Source organism: Bombus terrestris, chromosome 6, assembly GCF_910591885.1.
Source record: "Bombus terrestris chromosome 6, iyBomTerr1.2, whole genome shotgun sequence".
In the NCBI taxonomy this organism is placed as follows: domain Eukaryota; kingdom Metazoa; phylum Arthropoda; class Insecta; order Hymenoptera; family Apidae; genus Bombus; species Bombus terrestris.
In genome coordinates this window covers 10220101-10241607 of record NC_063274.1, presented here as the reverse complement: position 1 = coordinate 10241607, position 21507 = coordinate 10220101, and the positions used below count along the sequence as shown (strand labels likewise).

The window sequence follows — 21507 nt, the reverse complement described above, 5'->3', positions numbered from 1 at the left end:
CTCAAAACGGTTGTTTATAGCGAATACTCGTTTACATCGTCATTTGTATGACAAAAGCAATTGTTTGCGACTACGGATGAAATTGAAATTTTATACAAACAAGGGTATTAAATATTAATGAAATATCAAGATACAAAGATAAGTTTAATTATGGAAGAGATTGCACTGTCGAATTGAAACTCAGACAATAGTGAGATTTAAGATTTTCAATGAGAATGCTCGTTGGATATAAATAGTAATAAACGTATTTATAATACTATATTATTTCTTCCATCGGAGATATTTCGTTCAGTAATGCTTACAGTTCATAAATACTGGAGAGGCGAATTTGCAATAATTAAAGCGATAGATATATCTTTACTTTAAATCCTTCGTTAAATCCTTCAATCGATAAACAAGTAATCTTTCATTTCCTACAAGAAACACACGAAACTTATAATACATACAACTAGCTGATAAGAGAATTTCTGCACTTCTCAATTCTGAACGAATTTCTAAATTGAATTAATTAGTTCGCTCGAGAGCTTTTTCAACATTCTTTGAAAATTTTTCAATATTATATCATCCTTTCTGTAGATACACTTCGAAATATCAGTATTAAAGTCACGCTATAAACTCATAGATGTCTTTCATCTCCGCGCACCGTATTTTTATACCATCGTAAACCTCAGCTCTACTTTACAGACTAATAATCCAATCACGATCAAAGATATCAATTCTAAATTTCCTCTCTGAAACCAGCCTTACTTACCACTTGACTAATATCTATCCAATCTCACCATCGATCCAGAAAAATCCAATTCGATTAAATTACCTAAGAATCGCTATTAACCGCAGCAAGATCCATCATTTTGAATCCAACACGATACACGTCATCGTTCTCAAGAGATTAACAAGCGGGGAGCTCGCGACAAACTCGCTGCTAATTGGGATGGAACAAAGAGAAAGAGATAAAGAGACGTAGAAACAAACGCATCGAGCCTAACGTCAACAAGCAACGACGAATGTTGGTGCAAGAATAAAACGGCAATCGTCGCGGCCGAAATATCCTCTCGACGCGTCGTTAACGCGTTATGGTCGCGTGCAGCACTTTATTATTTCGCCTAATCTCGTTACGAGAACACGAGCATCCCGTCCGACTGTTCTCCATCCGTTCGAATCGTTCGTCACTGGCCGTGTGTCCTAAGCCAATTAAAATCGCTATCGTCTCTAGCCTAATTACGCGTATCGAGGCTGAGGCTGGAGCATCGCTCGGGACGTAATAAAACCGGCTCGACGCTCGAGCCCGGCGTAATCGAATAATTATATCGATCATAAATCAACCAGCACGATTAAACTACCGGTAATTGCCACTCCTTCTAGTGGACAACAGAAAAATTGCTTCTTAGAGTATGAATTTTTTGCCTAAAGAAGTAGTAACGATTCTACGGAACTTAGACAGTTGGTTAATTATATTGCGACAATTAAACCTAAATACCAACCATTAATGTTCGTAATTCTGGTAATTTATTTGTGTATGGTATTTACAGATAGCTACGTGTGTTTGTACGTTAGAAGTGGTATGCAGCTGAAACAGTTAAAGGAAAGCTCGGAACGTAAAGTTAGGATAGAATGCGTCACAGATAAATCGGCCACTCTTGAAATTGTTAAGTCATCTAGGTCATCGTGAATCTAGATTTGGTTGCAAGTAATTGGCGGTTAACGATGTGCCTTTTCCTGGCGTGCGTGTGCGCGTCAGTGTGTCATCCGAATAAAAGCCGTGCAAAATAGCATAGTATATTACAGGTTCGAAATTTATTGAAATACGTTCTCTAAAAACCTAAGACGTAAACACTGCTGGGATATTTTCCACATTTACTCCGCGCGCATTATCGAGAAATTATTCCGTCGTTGGTAATCGAGGATTTTATTTGTGTTACAGAACGAATAGAGAAAAAGAAAGAGAATCAGAGTGAAATAGAGGGGAAAGAACATAAGGTAAACTGGTTCTACGCGGAATTCCAAATACAGATGGGTAAAAACCGGATAATAAAGAGAAAAGGACGGGGAATGAGACGGGCGTGTAGTACGTTGCCGGCGATCTCGACCCACGCGCTACTCGCTCTTATCGATTCATTCAGTGTTCTCCCCTCGTTGGACGAATCGGCCGATTTTCAGTCGAGGGGATATCGAATTCGTTGAGGATCTTTAGGGAGCATGGTCGACTGAATGGCCGGGCAAGTGGTATTTTTTATGGCGTTGTTACGTCGATATAAAAGTTTGGGTAGTTAGACTTGGACGTTTTTGTTATTGGAGGAAGCAGGGGTTTAGCCCGATATTATAAATATGTGCACATATAGTCTCCGGTGTAAGGAAAATTTGCATTTCTTGTTAAAGCGATGGATTTCGGATTTGTTTGTTTTCCAGTTACTGAAATATCCGGCCGTTTTTATCCATTTGTGGAAGAAACATACGCGAGAAGTTGAGGAAAAATGAACTACGTTAAGAAGAAACATTATACATTTTTCAACGGGAAATCCAATGCATAATTAAAAATTGGTTCTCATACCAACATTGAATGTTTTAATGGCAAATAAAACACGTACAAGATAGCAGGATAAAGGAAATGGTAAATTACGTTTAAAAAATTGGAAAAAATTGTGAAATATCATATCTGAAAAAAAAGAAGCCCTACTCTATCATCCGTTCGTTAAAATCACTCAAGATCTTCGTGATAGAATAAAAAACACAAAGACGATCGTCTCAAAGGAAAGAAATTATCATAACGCTTAATTACTTCTCATTGAACTCTCCGTGATAATTAAAAAAAAAAAAAAAAAAAAAAAAAACGTCGAAACAAACTGAGAGATCAGAAAGAAAACGAAGAAGAAATTGGCTATCTCAGTGGCCTGTCAAGCGGAACGTCGTTAATCCAGCCATGTCGGTGTTCTAATTAATTTCAACATGTAAAGAAGGGGAGGCTACAATAAAACCGGACGACGAATAAGTATCGGGAAAACGATCGCGATACGTCGTTGCACGGATTAAACGGTGCCATCGAGCGAAACGACATGACAATGTCCAGACGAGATGACATTTCGTGCAATCGGATAATTCTCATAAACAGCAAAAACGTCTCTCTTTGCAGGCCAACTTTTCTTCCTTTTATCGCTCCCTTACTTTTTCTCCCTGTTTGCATCTCGCTTTCTATCCCATATTCATATTATTTCATCGTGAAACGTGAAAGAGGTGAAATTATTAATGTAGAAGGAATGACAATAAATGAGCTGGACGTTGAATATTTTACGTCAAGAAAATTGTATGTTAATATCTGGATATAAATACACGCGGACTCAACAACTTACGACTTACGGAAACAGCACCAACAGCACAGTATTTTTTGTAATAATTTATTAGACATGCCGAGTTAAATTTATAACTATCTATACACCGTTAATTGTAACTGCATCGTGTTTCACAATTGTGAAACCATTCTAAAGTTAAATTTATATTATCGCAACGCTATTATAAAATCGACAATATGCTCATACTAGATAAGTTTTTGATTTGATCTTAAATATGATGCAGACAAATTTGACACCTAGGTATGCTTTTAATCGCAACGATAAAACACGGTGTATACAATTTGTACAGAGAACATTCGCACCTTCTGTTACGAGCAAACGATGAGTAGCGACGGACGCAAGATCGAGTGTGATGCGGTTCGCTTTAAAACAGCCGGATAATGAACAATTACCCGTCGATTTGTACAAAATTTAATTACACGTCTTAACGAGTCGGTCGGTTAAAACGATAAAGAGATGTAGCAGGGAATTCAATGGATTCTTACGACCAAGAAATTTATGATTTAATTACGGTTGAACGTAGACGATGCGCGTAATCCGTTTTACTTGGCAGCATTTGTAACTTACCCCAGGCATGCGGTATAAATAATTTATTTACGAATCGGATGCCGGCATTTTACGCGATTTTACTGGTCGCCTAGAGGGGGGACGCGCCTCGTTAATTTATCGTATGAAAGAACGCCGCGAGAGAAAAGAGTTTCACCACATGTTCTTGCGTGCAACGCATACTCTACTTTCGGCCGAGAATTATTTGTCGCCTTTGAGAACGAACGAACGAACGAACCTGGCCGAGACACGCCGATGGGGAACACGAAGTCGACGCCGTCAGTCATTAAATTAATCGATGACTTTCACCCGTTCGTAAATTGCCCCGATCCGGCCCGATCGAGCCACGCGGTAAATTATTTTTTCGCGCGCCGCATCTCTTGCCAGCGAACGAGACGTCCGTGAAATCTCTTGATTCGTTCTCATCGAAATTAATTACGATTCGTACAGCGAAACTGGATAAAGCGTGTGACTTTCGTACGAGGTAGAAACGACAAGGAAACGTTGACGCTCTTCGTCGAGATAACTCGAAAACGAGCTACGAAATATTAAGACAACTACAGGAGATATCGATTCTCCTTTTTGATTGTCATTTCAATTTCTTTCCTTTTTCTTTTTTTTTTTTTTTCTCAGTGGCGATTTACGTTGCATCGTATTGTATCGTTAAAAAATGAATATACATACGTATAGTAATAATTCATTAGCAATTTTTGTAATTTATCTTTTTTAAGCGCGTATAGAGAGGGAAAAAATTAATGTTTTTCAAACTTTCATTTTCTGTTTGACACGAGAACGTTTCAGAATTGTGCCTTCATCAAGCAAAAAATAGCGGTTGACAAAAATTAAGCTTTTTCTCTTGTGCAAACATGCATGGAATATAGTGCCGATAAATCTTGTTTCAAAATCATTGCGACTCGTGGCAGTTGTAATAACTCTATATACAACGCGTACGTGAAATGCCAAAAACGTTTGCCCAACGATGAGCGAATGAACTGTCACGATTCGATACGTTTCTGTCGGTTGATTGCCGTTCTTTGGTAACGCGTTCACGATTGATTGTGACATATTGCGTCCAAGATTGAATATGACGTGGCATAGCAAACAATACATTCGTGAAATGAGAGATTTTGCTTTGTTAACATCGTTGATTTGTGCAATCAGATTTCATAAAAATCTCGATTTTATGATAGCATATTGTTATTGTAGAAAGAATTCTGTTCACTATAATTGTAGCACGCAAGATTTTCTTCAGAAATTTTTATTATTATAAAAAGATATTTTTATAAAATTAGAAAAATAGAATCTAAACAGATATTCGTTTCATCTTCGTCATTCAGTAGCTACAGAAAATATTTTCACTTCATTATCTTCGTTATAATAGCCATGCACTTACGATATTTTGTATACTTTTGTATATCATGAAATTTCGCATTCTCTAAATTTTTGCATCTTTGTCAGAAAAAGTTGAACGTCAATTGAAACTTAATACCAGTCCCCGTTACGATCAGCACAGTAGCCAGTATGCCATGTCACAACCGATGTCCGATTCCTTTTAAACACCTGGAACGAAAATCGCTTCGACGCCCGTCGACCCTTTTTGAACGTCAACTTTCCGCTTCACGGCTGGCATCGCGTGCATAAAATGCGTGACACGAGTGTCATCCCGTCGCAGTAATAACGCGACTCTCTCTCGATGCTATCTGAGTTGTAACGATCCCTCGAATGTCGTTCGATCCCAGGGTCGAGGCGGTTTCGAGATAAAGAGGCTCCAAGCTCGCACAAACCGCCCACGCGGAACCGAGCTACGCGTGGGCAAGCCTGAATTTTTAATACAAAATATACGGCTTAATATTGACGAATTCAATTATCGAAGCTTAAACACCGTGGCTGCTGCATCCAACCGATTTTTTTCGAACCTTGTGACGAGGCGATGGCATTATGCAGCGTTCACACTGATCGGAACTGTTTGAGTATCGTTTGTTTCATGGTGATCGTAATCGAAAGTAGGTACTTTTCGTTTTAAAAATATTATTTGAATTAAGAATACTCAACAGCAAATGAAAAATATTCAGTGTTTTATAAATCGATAACATATATTAACGAATTAACAACACAGTGGTTTTTTCGATGATTCGGTAATTTAGAAATGTCGAATTTTACGACTGTTCATTTGCGCTATGCAATTCCATGTCTTCTGTTTTCTTCGTTAAAAAATTATTTCCCAACCTTCGTTACTTTCGCAACAATATTTATCATCATCAATTTCATATCAACTGCCGACGTCAATTTAATTACGAATCGAAGACCAACGTACCATACGTGGATGGAAATTTACTGGTTTGAAGTTTACTGTGCTATACTTGGAGTAAGATTACTATGCTAGAACTAAGTTCACTATATTAGGAGTAAGGGATATGCTACGTTTGCTGCTGCTCCGATATGTAGATGACTGAGTTGTGGATTCACTACACAAAGTAAACGTGTTCTACAGTAGAACTCTATTTACTCAACTTTACTTATTGCAACAAAATTCTTGTTTGAAACATGATATTCCTGCCGCTTAGATTCAGTTATCCGAATCAGTAAATTTTTACTACACGAATTATTCGCTCTTTAATGGTTTAAGATAAATGGAGTGCTAATGTATTTTAGCAATGTATAGTAGCATTGCGAAGCTTGCAAACAGCTTAAAAGCAAGCTTATCATAATATACCGCCTCCTTGACAAAAAGCATTAGCTATTCGCTAACGAATTCGCAGCGAGAATGTCCAAATCACCAAGTTTGTATCACGTGTTTCTGTTCTCAGTGTGAACGCAACATTATGTGCCTATTCGCTCGATCGCTTGCTGGTTGATCGAGTGCAAAAGTTTATCGCGTGACAGACATTGCCGTGAACAGGATTTGTAACGAGAGAACGTTTATGGTGAATAGTTTTAGTGAGATTTGTTACAACGTTGCACGTGGAAGTTTGTTGGCTTTTCTTGTGGGAAATGTTGGTTGCGGTATGCAGTAGAGCAGTGGTAGTTCGTACCTGGAGCAGAATGTAGGGTGATTGTCTTCGAAAGTGGAGATTCGTGTCGATACTTATCTTTGAAAAATATTTGCATTCTTTGTAGCAATACTTCAGTAAGAGTCTATATCAAAATAAAAAAATTGTAAAATTCTATGAATTGAAGTAATCAGTGATTGGATTATAGTATCAGAATCGCGACTCGGAATTTCCTCTTGTTTAGTAACCACCTTAATCAATCAAGCTATTAAGAAAATTACTGAACAATTGCTTCTTTTCAAGCTTTCCTACCTAATACTTCCTCGAATATTTTAGCGTTTCGTCTTATTACATCACTAACCATTACAATTAATATCCTCGCACAAAGAAACAAACAAAACAAAGCACTCACTTACAAAAGCACTGCAAAACAATCCAGTACAGAAAATATCACGTACCTGTACATTTCTATCACGCAAGAGAAGGATCAACTAAAACTCAAACACCCGCTAGCTTTCTCCCTGGGAATCTCTTTCAATCTTAAATTAATTTGAGGAATCTCTTCGTATCTCAAATCAATCTCCAAGAAGAACATCGATGATATCGTATTCAGTGACACGAACCTCGCAATCTGGCAAGTGATACCGATTGTAAGTTAATTACGCTCGTTAACGGGCGTGCCGGCAAGCGATTTTCCGCACGCGATTCGCGGGCGGGCACGCGAGCTACGTAGAACCGGAACACGCCGTGGGGAATTGCATCGAGGGAGAGAGAGGACCGAGATTCCGAGGACGACGCGGGTTCTGATTCCACGACAAGCCAACAGCGTGCATAATAAACGCGACACGCATAGCGTTTTATCGGTCCCCGTGTACGGCTAATGTCTGTATCCGCATACTAGATCGCCGCTGGTCTAGTAACACGCGCGAGTCCAGTCGTCTAACCGCCTTTCGGCCCTCCTCTGCCTGCCAGAAGCCAGAAACGCGTTCTTTCCAGAACCATGTTTCCGCCTACGTTCAAGGATCAACGTCCTCGTCCAAGTTTCGTAATTGTATCAGCCAACGATCGGCAAATTATTATTCCTTTTACGGTAACGATAATGAGAACGGTGTATGATCTTAGCAATGACTAAAGAAATTTGTCAAAGGGGATTGCACACTGATTCTTTGGTCTGTGTGTTGGTGTTGAGGAATTAGAAAGTATATTGTGACGAATATATATGTCTGTATGGTATTATGACGCGGCCATCCTTCTTTGTGATCTTGACAATGATTAGTCTCTCGTATTGTTGAATTTATTTTGATTTTCTCCTCGTACGTCTGTCATTTGTAACAAAAATGCTCATTTCGAAAGTTATTATTCGTTCGATTCGAGAAATTTTCTGGGTTTATTTCGTATTGTTATAGTGTCTTTCGTCGATCTAAGTTACGCACAACTTATATTACCTATGTAAAAAGAGATGCTAGAGCATGATTCTTCTTTTTGTCTTTCTGTCTGACTAATGAGTGACACTAACTACTTGATGTAATATTGGTGTAGTTTAGGTAAGGTAATTCTTGACTGTAGGAATTTTTAACGTAAATTTAAGAAAGAAACTTTCAATATTAAGTGTCTTCTAACATTCAGGAAAATAATTATGATTTCTACTTTTAATTTTAAACAAACATTTGAGAACAGTCACTGAAAAGAAAGACAGGAGAACGCTAAATTCCATGATTCTACGTTAAGATGTTACTTTAAGATTCCCATATGAAAAATTTGGAAAGGTTTTATAGACCACGTCCTAACATTATCATTTTCCAATTCACAGCGCAAAAATTCAAAGAATTTTAAAAACGTTTCTCATTGAAATACATACTACGATCCTTTCAATTTCAACTCCAACAAAACATTCCTCTCAGTAGGTCATATTCTTTCCTCTCCTTCGGTTCGTAGCTTCATCCATAATTGATGATTACGCAGTAGTTCCGTAAATAAACAATAGTCGGCAAGAAGGCAATTTTACAGCTGCAAGAAATATCCAACCCCAGAGATAGCGGCTGTCGTTGGTGCATTTTATGCGAGGTCTGATTTGAATTGTTGATTAAGGCATTAAGTTATACGGGAATAACAATTGCCCTCAGCACGTTCGACTCGAGTTCGATTGGATAAGCTTGCAGTTTGAAACAAGACGGACAACGTCTCGATACCGTTTCGACTCGGAGCGATCGCGAGTGCATAGTCCTGTCGGACAAGAACGGTATAAACCGGTATGATTTCACACGTCGCGACATTTTATATAGTCGTATCTTTATCAAGAAAAAATTCAAATTTCGCGATTCTACGATTTTTTGTAATTTTAAAAAGACGCGATTTGATTTTTGGTCAAATATTTTAAATCGATTGATTCTTTTATCGTTTGTGTACAACATAGCAAAATTGTAGATTGAAAATCGGATGAGAACCGCTGTTTATGAACACATGCTGAAGGTTCTGCTCCAACGCTCTTACTTGTATTCATCGTCAAATACTCACGGCTTATGTTGAGTTTGATCGAGCGAATGAGAAACGTCTTGCCATAGGCTTACCTGGAACAGAAAAAATGATGGTCATTGAAAGTCGATCGAATAAGCAAACGCGACGCTGGATTAAGAAATGTTTGCTTTAAATGACTCGTTTTGTTCCTTCGGTTGACACGCCGAACCGATGAACTCATAACGTTAACTTTCGAAATATCGAAACTAAAAGGTAATGTTTGTTATTGCGTATAAATGTAAATATGGGCGATATAAATGGATATAACTCGACATAACCACGACAATATAAAGCATTAAGAAATATGAAACGTATGCAACGTTTCTCATCGAACTTATCAACAGGAAGGATTTCCAGGGACAATTCCAAATAGGTTAAATGAAAAGAGAAAGAAAAAAGAAAACAAATCGCAAGGATTCATGTGCGCGATCCGAAAAACGTGTTCACGGACGCGGAGTTATTTTTTATCAGAAGAAAGATCGGTGGAACGCGACAGGGAAGAGAGCCTCGGAATGCACATTCATCATCCCTGGCCCATTTTCGCGCTCCTATGAAATTTGTCTTTTTCCCACGACCAGCTGCGAATCGATCCATGTCGCGTCAAGGATGCTAACGACGCGGTGAATCATCCGGTGCTTGACAACTCTCGCGAGCCAATCGATTCGAGTTGTGCTTCAAGCGACGAAGACAATATTCTGCGGTGGTCCTCGAAGATGCGCCATAGTCACGAGCCATTGTCTTCGAACAGTAAGAGTGTTGCTAAGGAACTTGGCTGCCGTCGCTCTGATTCGAGCTGACAGCAGGACTTCCTGTCCTTCGATAGTGTTCCTTTCCTGTCGAGACGAATCGATAACACTTGGAAACGAAGAAAGTTCTCGGTTCGTGCTCGGTTCGCGATAAACGTGCTCGAACGCTCACTCTCCGCTGTCCCTTATACGTTTCCGTCGGTTTTTCCTCTATAGTGTTTCCGTGTCTCGTTTTCTTGTCGTTCACGGCCTCTCTGTTTCCTCCGGTCGCCACGTCGCAGTCTCGTCCGCGCGAGGATAGCGAGCGTACCAAATAAACACAGCGAGAGATCGTGGACCGGTTTGACCGGACGCGACAGTGCATTGAATGGACCATTCACTAACTTTGACGTTTCCTCCCACACAAGTTTCCAGACGTTTTACGAGCTCACCGCCGGTGATCGTCGCGAGTCTATAACGCCGTTTGTTTCACTCGTTTTCGGACATAGCTACGCCGCAAGCGAAGTACGTATGTACCGTTTGCCGGAATACGCGGATATTTTTGACACGTTGGTGGCCACGTTGGCTCGTTTACAACGACGTGTAACAACGACGAAATCGCGAGTGCGGTTGATTCTTGAATGAGAGATTAAACTTGCAACGTGTCGGATACTGTGGCCGCTGACGATGGCCATTCGGTTTTTGGTCTTTGAGAGAGATAATATTTCAAGTTATGAATTTACGAAGGAGCTATTTATTTCGAAATTCTGATATAAAAATAGTACCAAGAATGTTCTAGCATTGTGAGCAAATTGCAGAACAGTAAATATTTTCCACGATGTGAAGTGGGCGATATACTTTACAAGATGGAAAGAAATAAAATTCTAAAAAATTATAAGAGATCGAGATCTCGTACACATAACGGAGCAACATTTTTCTTCCTATATTCTAAGTAGAATAAAAGGATATAGTATCAATGAAATTCATATATCTCGAGAATGACTAATTTATTCATCGATATCGGGTCACTTACAAACCTGACGAAACTTTCACCAACAAGCTAAACAAAACCTGTAGGATTTTTCGCGACTAAACGCCTACCGGATTGACCCACACTGAGTACGTAACTCCCGCATAATTCTTTCTTTTTTTTTTTTTTTTCACAAATCTGGAAGTCTCTAGCCCCTCCTTTTCATCTTAAAGTAAGCGAAGGATCGACAAGAAACGATTCGCTGCGCCACGGTTAATCGGCGATCAAGGTGCACGCGAGCGCGAACGAGTTTTGATAGACAATTATGGATATCGGACTCATTATTCAGAACCACCACGGCGCGATATTATATCTGGTTTTTTTCGCGCTTTCGCCTCGTAAATCTCGTGTATCAGTTAACACGCGCGCGAAACTGGATATTGACGGGACGACGGCCAATTAATTCGACACTGTTACGAGAGCCCCCTAGCACGACAACGAAACCAACTGCAAACCGCCTTGACAATCGCCAAACTGCCGCTGGAAGCCATGTACAGAGGCTGGTTGACACAAGAAACTCGGGGAACAAGTTGGCCGAGGCGTAACTTTTTCTCGAGGTGTCGTTCGAGGGGAGGCAGAGGAGAAGAAAGATGAAAAGAACTTCCGGAGCGACGACAGATACACGTGTCTCCAAGGGAGAGAACCGATAGCGAACCAAAAGACCGGAGGGCGAACCACCACTTTCAAACTTCGGATAAGTTTGAACGAATCACGTGGTTTAACACTTTTCGTGACCAGACAACAGCAGGTGTCGGAATAAAGAACTTTAAGTTGGAATATTTAAATCAAACAATAGCCAACAAATTAAATATTTTTATTCGTACTATAAGAATATCGACTTTTTATTGAATTCTAAAATGATACAAATTATTTCGTTTTGGTCATCTTTTTGTATGAAGAATTCAATGAAATTAAGTATTATTTATGTAAAATATTTTGGCAGATTTAATCGTATGTCAAAGGATTGGAGGAATTTGAATCTTCTCCTATATCTACACAAATAGTGTAATTGAAGAATGTATTTGTTCGTCTAACGAATATTTTATTTCTGCACACTATAGAAATTCGTATATTTCGTACTTTTAACTATTATTTTATATCATGTCAAATCTTATAATGGTGTTTGAGAATTAAAGTTTTAAGACGTAGAAACATAAAACAATTCTAGTTGGAACATAGTTCCTTCTATGCACTTCTGTATTCTTGAGGCGTTTGTACTGAAGCAAAATATACTACAATTCCAAAGGAAGACCGTGTAACTGGTCCATTGCAATCTATCTACCCGTGAGGAAACTTCTCGTCACAGTGCTTACGGATTACTAGAGTACAGAGCAACTACGTGTCCAAACCGCTTTAAGTAACACAAAGCGATCTCAAAGTGATCAACTATAAGACAAGATTGTAAGTTCAACAACAAGGGAACGATTTTCAAAGTAATTGTATCTCAGAGACAGAATCTTTCACAATTCAGGTTTAGTACTTGAACTCTCTTCGTATTTAACACAGAGAAATCCACGAACTTCGGTCACTTTTTATGCGACTATTTGCTGACCATTAACAAAATATCGAAGACTATTGGTCATAAATTTGAAAATATTCACTTTCAATCGATATATTTTTTAATAATATCATTCACTATGTATCCGTCAATTTAATCGCCTAGAATTTCTATTCCACAACACGACTAAAGAAAATTTTACTATAAATTTTCCTATCAATTTTAGTTCCTACGAAATACAATAAAAGATCTCCAATTTCTTTGATATAAAAAAAGCAAGGAAGACGAAATTACACCAAACATTTCATGGACGGCAGCGGGTTAAATAATTGAGGGAGAAAAATGAAAGGAAGGTAAGGATTCCGGAAAGGAGAAAAGAAGGATAGGCTTCCGCGTCTGCTCGAAAATACACGGCGTAGTTGAGGTTGCATGCGACAAGTGCATACTTCAAGTTACCCCGGCTGGCTTGGCAACGTCTATCCAGCCATCACCCTCGTTCGAGGGTGGAAAGACCGGTCTCATGCTCGGATATATACGGCGCGAGGCACAGGCGAGGCCGGTTTCATCGAGGTCGGCGCAATTTCGTCGGGGAAATTAAGGAAATTTTCAGCTCCGTACACCACCCGTCTAGGCGATATATATTTTCGGTCAGCTGCGGACGATTAAATCTCTCCTCGAGGAGAGTTACAGCGGACGCGGCCTGCCTATTTTTGTAAACGATCAAAGATACAGTTGCTACACCATTTTTTAAAAAACACCTGCGTTTTTAGTATCGTCTTGTTTGTATTGTTCCAACCGTTTTACTTTTATATTTTTGGAATTTAGTTTGCTTACCAACGATATTAATCATATTACTTTAAGAACTTTATCACAGGTTTGCAATATGATGTAAATAGAAGAATAGGAAGCAATAATAATAGTAAATAAAATTAACAACAGTCTAAAAAGTGTACAGCATGTGAAAAATATGTGAAGTATAATTCGAATAATTTCGAAAGAATACGTTGGATATCTTCTTGGTTGAATGTTTCAGGAACGTGTGATGGCTGAACATTGAAGAACGTACGAAGAAAAAATCTGGAGGCCAGACGGGTTGTTTGTGCGATTAACGGTAAACCTGATTCACAGTGAGAAGTCGCCAAGATGCTTGGGTAAAAGAACCTACAAGGAAAATTCTTGATGAAGAATATTTAAATAGAATGCATAAAATATTACGGCAAAACTGCTGATTCTAAAGGCTACATTTATAAATGAATTCTTCTAAATATTCTATTATTATATTTGTGGCGTTCGTGTTACTGTAAACATTTTTTTAAAAATCAAACATTGACGAAGGTTTCTTTTAAATTTAATATTCTTGCTACACCAAGGTAAAAGGAAATCGTTATAAATTCATTCATTTACAATTCAAAACAGACGGAGATCTTGAAAAAAATTCTGGTTTAAACAAGTGATCTGCAACCAGTCCGAATTCGAGCTGTAAACGACGTTCGTATTTTTCAGGGTCAACAAACTGCTACTTCTTTCAGAATTTAAGCCGCGTTCGCACGATAGATTCGACTTCGTGGCACGATTATTCACGACAGACATCTTCACTCGGGAGGGCGAAGAACGCAGGAGAAATTTTATTGGCTCTGTATGGCGGTTACAAGTGTATTATGCCTTCGGCACACATTGCATTGAATTCCAAATGCTATTTACCGAACTGTACATCTTTATTGCATGACAGTTCCCTCGTAAACTTGTCCTGCGAGCCGAAGTTATTGCGCCGGATATCCGATACGTCGCACTGGCGTTACGTCACCGGAGAACGTCCACGATTTTTCGTCAAACGAAACGCAAATTCCTTATTCATGGCGCATTATCAAATTTCACGACGTAATTAGGTTTTCGTTCGAACCATTCCATCGTTCTTTTTTACGGGAATAAATTGCTTCAGAGATAAATTGAATTATAGCCCTAAAAGAGTAATAAATTGTTCTCGAGACAAATTGAATTCTACTCAACAAAGGGTTCGATAGAAATTAGATCGGTCGGTAACTAAGTGATCAAATTAATTTCTTCGTCGTTGAAAACATCGGAGTGACTCACGATGGTTTTTTAACAAATTAACGCACGCGTCGAAATAATAGGGCAGTGAGAGTTTTCGAACAAAGTGCAAGTTAGAAATGCGTACTTTGTATAGCAGGGAAAATTTTCAGACTAATGTTCGTGTGACCACGAGCTTTCAGGGAGGATTTAAAAAGAGTTTTATACGACATTTTAATGAGTACATTATTTAGAGAGTGTCGTTTGTGGTTGTTATATAGTTATTTTGTTTGTTAGTATTATCTAGGTTTCTGGAGAATTAAAGGATCCTCGCGGGGGACGTGTATCGCGTCGGCATAAAGAAGCGGATTTCCGGGGAACTGGGCCAGTCGTAATATTTTCTCGACACGCGATTCGCTGAACTTAAACTGCTCTGGTCGATCTAAACGCCAGGTCTCTTAATACGTACTGGCTGACCATCGCGATGCCTTAATTATCAGTGTGATATAATGACCGATGATATCTGTATATCGTAAAGTTCACTGCTTCCTTTTGTAAGTTGTGACTGGCGCACTATGTAACATAATTGCTCAAAATACCTTTCCGTGAATGCGTTCTGGAAATGAATTTCAACAAATATGATGTTCGATATTGTAGATCTATTACATAGAAACGGTACACAAATGTTATCTTTTGCTGAAATCTCTTACGTAATTATTTACCGATTAATAATATTAGTAAATAAACAAATTAGCTTATAGATTTCAAAAAGGAAATTTCAATAAAAGGGAATAAACATAGGGACAAATAATGTTTTAATTAAAAGTAGAATTTAAGGGGATAATTTCAAATTACAATTATCAGAAGGAAAATAAATCGTTGGTGAAGTAATTCGCTCGAAGACGAACGATCTCTGGTTCTCGTGAACAGGAGGTTGGGTCTGGTTTTCACGGTGGCAGCGCACACGAACCACGCGAAACCAGAAGCACCTGTGTGGCAGCGTGTGCACGCGTGCACCGAGTTGAGATAGTTTCCAACAGGCGACACGGCCGAGTAATTAATGCGGGAATTAACCCCGGGGGTTAATGATAAGCATTAACGACTAATCACCCAGAGCGTGGTCGAGTCCCCAGACCGATACCATTCCAAGGGACTCGTCGGGTTCATTAGTGTTTGGTCGGCTTTACTGGGAGGCCCGACAGAGCTGTCCTCTATTTGTCTTACCTACCCGATGTGTCCCAGTGACTTTATCTCCTTAGCACCGGGGAAAAGCCTGATTCGTTCAGCTGACTACCTGCCGCAACAACTGCCACGAATATACGTGTATAATGGTTAATCTTCCATATTTAGAGTTCTGTTTTTAGAACAAGCTTCCTTTTTTAAGTAATTCTTTTGTGCAAGTTCTGGGTCATCTTGCACAATTAGTGTTAACCAAGTATATAATTAGTATATGGAATTAGTATTATTAATGAAACTTTACACAAGTAATAAACTACGATTTATATAAATACATATTGGGAAATTCTCTACCTTAACAGAATAACGAGTTTGATAGGATTGATAAAATATTACCAATAAATTTTGCATGTTACGAGTTATTTGATCAACTTATGTCACGTAAAAAATAGTCTGTAATCTACAATTTGTAATTTATCAGTTTACTGGTATTATTAGTTGGTAAATTATTATTCAAGAACCCTCTGGTTTGTGATTTACTATGTGGCGTTTAACCTGTGAAATTTGGTATTTAAGCAAACAGAATTACGAAAATTGAACGGAATTGTCTGAACGTACAGAAAATTATAACTATAGTATCACAGATTAATTATTGTAAAAGGCATTGAATAAAATTTAGAATTTTCATACCTTTGTAGTAAAGGAAGAAGGAAAGAATAGTTCGATTTAATGCTTTTCTGCAATAGATAGGATCCATATCACTGCCTTTAAGTAAAATATTTGTGAACCATCGAACTGGAAATTCTGTTTAGCACTGCACAATAGAACGTCAAGAGCCTGGTCTAGAGTCGGGATTTATAGCGTTTCGTGACAATAGATCTTAAGAAGCTAACACAACTTTGATCATCGTAAGACTGAATTCAGGTTATCAGATCAGGTGAGATCTATACGCATTAGTTCAATCGATATATCTTCATTCAACCTAAGTAAATCTATCAAACTACTAGCAGATGTATAACCCCTTTGTCATATCGTTTCAAGATGATTTACAAATTACAACCTGTCTTTTCCAAGCAACAAACAGCGACCTTTGATTTCATAGGATTGTAAACGGCAGTTAGTTGAACTCAATTAAGCTACTAGGAAGAAGATTTCTATTGTTTGTCGTAATAGCTTAATCAAGCTAATATCCCTGTCGCGATTCTTTTCAGCTTTCTAATTATCATTAATTTTCTATGTTACTGTGACAAAATTGAATGTGGCAGAAATTAATTAGTTAAGCAGTCGGTAATTATAGTTGAATAATTTGAGTGGTAACTTTTAATTTAGACAAAACAGAACTAAGCTATTTATCAGTGTAATACGCGATTATGATGCAAATTATGATTCGTAGTATATACTCCTCCTTTCATTTGAAAATTACTAATTCAGTTAAAGTGTCTGAAACCTTCTAGTATCAACTGAAACTCCACCAAGTAAGAACAAAATGAATCTCTACTAAGGTACCCTGAACCAAATTTATTTGCATCGAACAACAGCGGACGTCCAAATTTCTAGAGATTTCAAAACTTCTCAAAACAAGTGTAACCATCTCTAACGTTTCCTCGTTGATCATTCAGGCCCGCGCCAAATCGGTTTCTCGGATAAACGATTATTCTTCGAGGGACAAATTCGTGGTGAAGAACGTGGCGAAGAAACAGGGGGTAAGAAAGGTCGTAAGAAAATGTAATAAGAAGGGCTAGCGATTAGACGGTGGTAGAGCGACGCTGCGTTCGACCGTGTCTCATATAAATCTCGGCCGTGGCGCTGGGAAATTTATGATACGCCCTTCCGACTGGCTAAGTAATACATTTTCTCCGCGTCCGTAGATACGACGCTCGATTAACAAACCCCGCGACCACGCCCACGCCACCGAGTTACGATATTAACAACGCCGGAATACGATTCATTTACGCCCACCGTCCGTTTATGAATGAACCGTTTAAGATCGAACGAGTGGGATGCGGGGTCAATGGGTGTCGGGCCCGGTAGCCGCCATATTGACGCTATCTCAGTCTCTGCTGAAATATTGCTCGCTCTGGTACGACGCGAATACATTACGACTGCAAGGGTCGCAGCGGGTTGAATCGCAAACGTTCCTAGTGTCCGCCGTGGAAAATGTCAGGTAAGAAGAATTTTAATAATTGTTTCATCGATGTGAACGACGGGCTTATCTATTGTTAACGAAACGAGTTATAACTGTTTGACGTGACTGCCACGTGAATTGGAGTTAGTAATTGGTTAAGTCGTTTGTGGGATTGTGAAAGAGGCTTGATTGTTGTGTCGTGCGATTCAGGGCGATTAGAAACAAGGATGAATGGATTTTTGGAATATTCTAACCTGTTATTATATGATTATGAAGACTTAATGCCGCTTGATTTGAGGTTTCATAAAAGAAGAGATTGTAATAAATTATTTTATTAAATTATTATAATTCTTGTATTAAATTATTAATCTAAGAAAACGTAGATTGTTTTCTCAACGTAGCAAGAGAAAGGTGCAGACACCTGATCTCATATATTTCACCCTTTTCGATATTACGTTGTGTACTGGGAGTACGTTCAAACGAGAATTACATTGACCTAAATTCACTGCATCACAAGCCTTTCTATTTAATCTCACACTAAAGTAATAATTGTAGAATATTTCAGTCTTGTATAGGAATTAATTTCTCAACGAGATTTCTTTGGCTCGCTTTACTTTATTCTATAAAATCTATCTAACTTTGAAAGATTGATGAAATTTTTGTATTTGAAAAAATTATAATGTAGAAATTAATATATGATGGTACAAATTTTGGTTTCACTTAGCGTGAATAATCCAGGCACAAACTAATGACTTCTAACGAAATGATAACGATGGGATATATCGGAACGATGACGGAGAATGGAGCAAACGGTTGTTTATGCCAGTAAGCCGCCTACTAGCTAAAGCTCGTGCTTTAAATGCAACTGTGCCTGGCATTCAGGCAACTGATCCACGCGACGTGATTGATTGTTAACTCGAAACTTGTGGAAACTAGTGTTTCACAACAGAAATTCTCTCAGAGCGAATAGTGTAGCAAGATCTTAGTCAAAGAAACCATCACGAGAATCCAATGCTAACATTAACGAAGTAATTTGCGGTGGATAGTTAATAGTTGATAACTGAGTGAAATAGACTGATGGAAATTCGCAGTGGCATTTGTAATATATCACAGAAAATATTAAATAATATCGTACTGATTTGTAGTTTGTAGAAAAATTATTCAAAAAGAATTTATATTTTACATAATGTTCCAAGGGTAAACAAATTTTTGGCATAAGTTTTCAGAAATCTAAAAAAGATTCTGAAATACTTATCGACGTATCTCTCACATTATATAATATAATCGTTCGTTAAGTCGAAAATTCGAAAGAAAAGAGAGATTTCGCTTATCGTTAGATTGTCAACGGCACTCAGTCTTCGTAAGGAAAATTCTATCATCTACTCTTGACATTTCTTATTTCTCCGACAGCTCAATCAGATCTTAATTAAATAATTAATTTTCTAAAGCTTTTCTGTTGTAAGAAATCAATCTTTTCTCATCCATCCGGATAGAATCTTAATATAGTCTTTCTTGATATATATTCTTTATTGATACGTAGTCTAACTTCCGGATATCTTTCAGAATAAGCAAGTTCTTCTTCGTTAATCAATTCTCCTTTTTCTGCATTTCCACGTCGAAGGATAATCACAGTAAGAAAACGAGCGAAGAAAGTACTTAGAAGACTCTGACCATCTTTAAAGATATTTCTCAATAACCAAGAAGCTTGATCCATTCAAACGAAAGTTCACGTTTCAACTACTCCTTTCGAAGCTTTAAAAAACTAGGTAATATAGCATTGCAAGAAGTCTGGCGGAGAAATCGTAGAAACTCCTCGAAACCTGAAGGGAAGTCGCAGTCGATGATATTCGGCTGGCTGAGAGAATAAGAAGAAACGTCCGATAGGGACGATATCTTAGTTTCCACATCGTTTGACGTTTGCTGGTAAAATATAAAGGAGAACGCGGACACTGGTCGGGAAATAAAAGTCCCATATCCAGATGCTCACGGTGGAAGATGGGTGGACGAAGATATCGCAAAGGAAAGGCTCTTCTGTGCGGGACGGCCCGTTTCGGTATAAATTAAAAGTTTCTTTCTGCTGTCGTGGAGAATCGTTAATCCATCGTGTCACTATCCGGTGCAAAACTCCAGTCGTTTAACTTAGGCAACCAGTTATGGTCTATAAGTCACCGAAACTTTGCCTTTACATTTTCCAAAAGAGCCTATGAAATTTTTCCATCGTTGTTACTGCGATTTCTTTCCTTTTTCTGTCGTAGAAATATTCTTAGAGCTTCGTACATTGTAATGTATTTTATTTAGATCTGAAATTTATGTAAGCAACGAAACTCTATGATTATTCAGTTAGCGTATAAATAAGTTGCTTAATATTTTAAAGTTTCTAGAAATAAAAGAGTTCTTAAAAGAAGTATAGAAACGGATTCCCGGTTGCTTACACCCGAGTTAAATTTTAGGTAAAACGTAAGAGTATTAATCTACGATATTAATTAATCTCTTATATGTTTCTGACAGTATGTACGTGATTTTCTTTGTAGTGCGTTTTTACGTTTTCAAGTTTGTGTTGAACTTACAATTTACGTTACATGTTTGTTAAACTTAAACCAAAAGCTGAAAGAATAATTAACGTCAGTACCCAGTGGTATTTGCTATTACTGCAAGACCTGGAACTGTACACGTTAAAAGCTACAGTTATAAGCACAACGAATGTTTTCAGCCACATAAGCTAAGACAACAACGGTACATTATGTAACAACGAAAGTCGACACGTGTAAGTAGTGGATTACTAGACCAGACGATATGTACTCCAGAGACACGTCACAAACGTCCCCGAATTCATGAGAATCGATACAGATGCCACGTTTATACAATGGGATACAGATGACTCTGAACGTACAGATCTTGTTGCAAACTGTCCATTGACTGACGATTTAGACTTACATGTGTCGATAGAATCTATGCACGTGATGATAATGGGTTTATCGAACGAGAATTGAGATGAAACTGGAATCGGAGAATAGAACAAGTGACTACTACAGAATTTAATAGATATATTACGGATTTTTATACAAATTCATATTTTCGAGAATATAATTAAAAAACATAAAACCTCGGTAGAAAATTGTTTTAACCACCAAGTATCATAGAAAAGACTATACTTTGGATATTTTACAAATTTCTCCATACTATGTGTATTTTATTAGATCTTGCCCCTTCAAGTTTCCTACAAATACATAAAAATCCGCCGTTTAATTACGTAATAGTACAATTTTGGAGACGTCCAAATTTCATAGATAGTATGTGTAATTTGACCAATTTTAAATCCTCTATATTGCATCTTGCGTGCCAAAGGTCGCTTATATTATACGCATATATTTCACATATTATATTTCATAGGTGTAATGACAGTTCTATGGATCTTTCGTATGGCAGTTTCTATGGATCTGGTAACGTCTCTATCAGGTCTGCCCAATCCTCTGATGTCGGAGCTAGGTTATACGAATCCGTTTGCTTCCGTCAACATCTCCTGGGTTAATA

The 21507-nt window shown here is 38.1% G+C and overlaps 1 protein-coding gene and 1 long non-coding RNA gene across 9 annotated transcripts in view; one reads left to right on the top strand and one right to left on the bottom strand.

The window, feature by feature from the left end:
• Positions 1-16099, top strand: part of LOC125385334 — a 75277-nt gene extending 59178 nt beyond the window's left edge. The window contains exon 2 of the long non-coding RNA XR_007224449.1: positions 13681-16099. This is a non-coding gene — a long non-coding RNA (uncharacterized LOC125385334). The remainder of the gene's footprint in view (positions 1-13680) is intronic.
• Positions 1-21507, bottom strand: part of LOC100650960 (fat-like cadherin-related tumor suppressor homolog) — a 499821-nt gene that overhangs the window by 213017 nt on the left and 265297 nt on the right. The gene's annotated exons all lie outside the window — the stretch shown is intronic.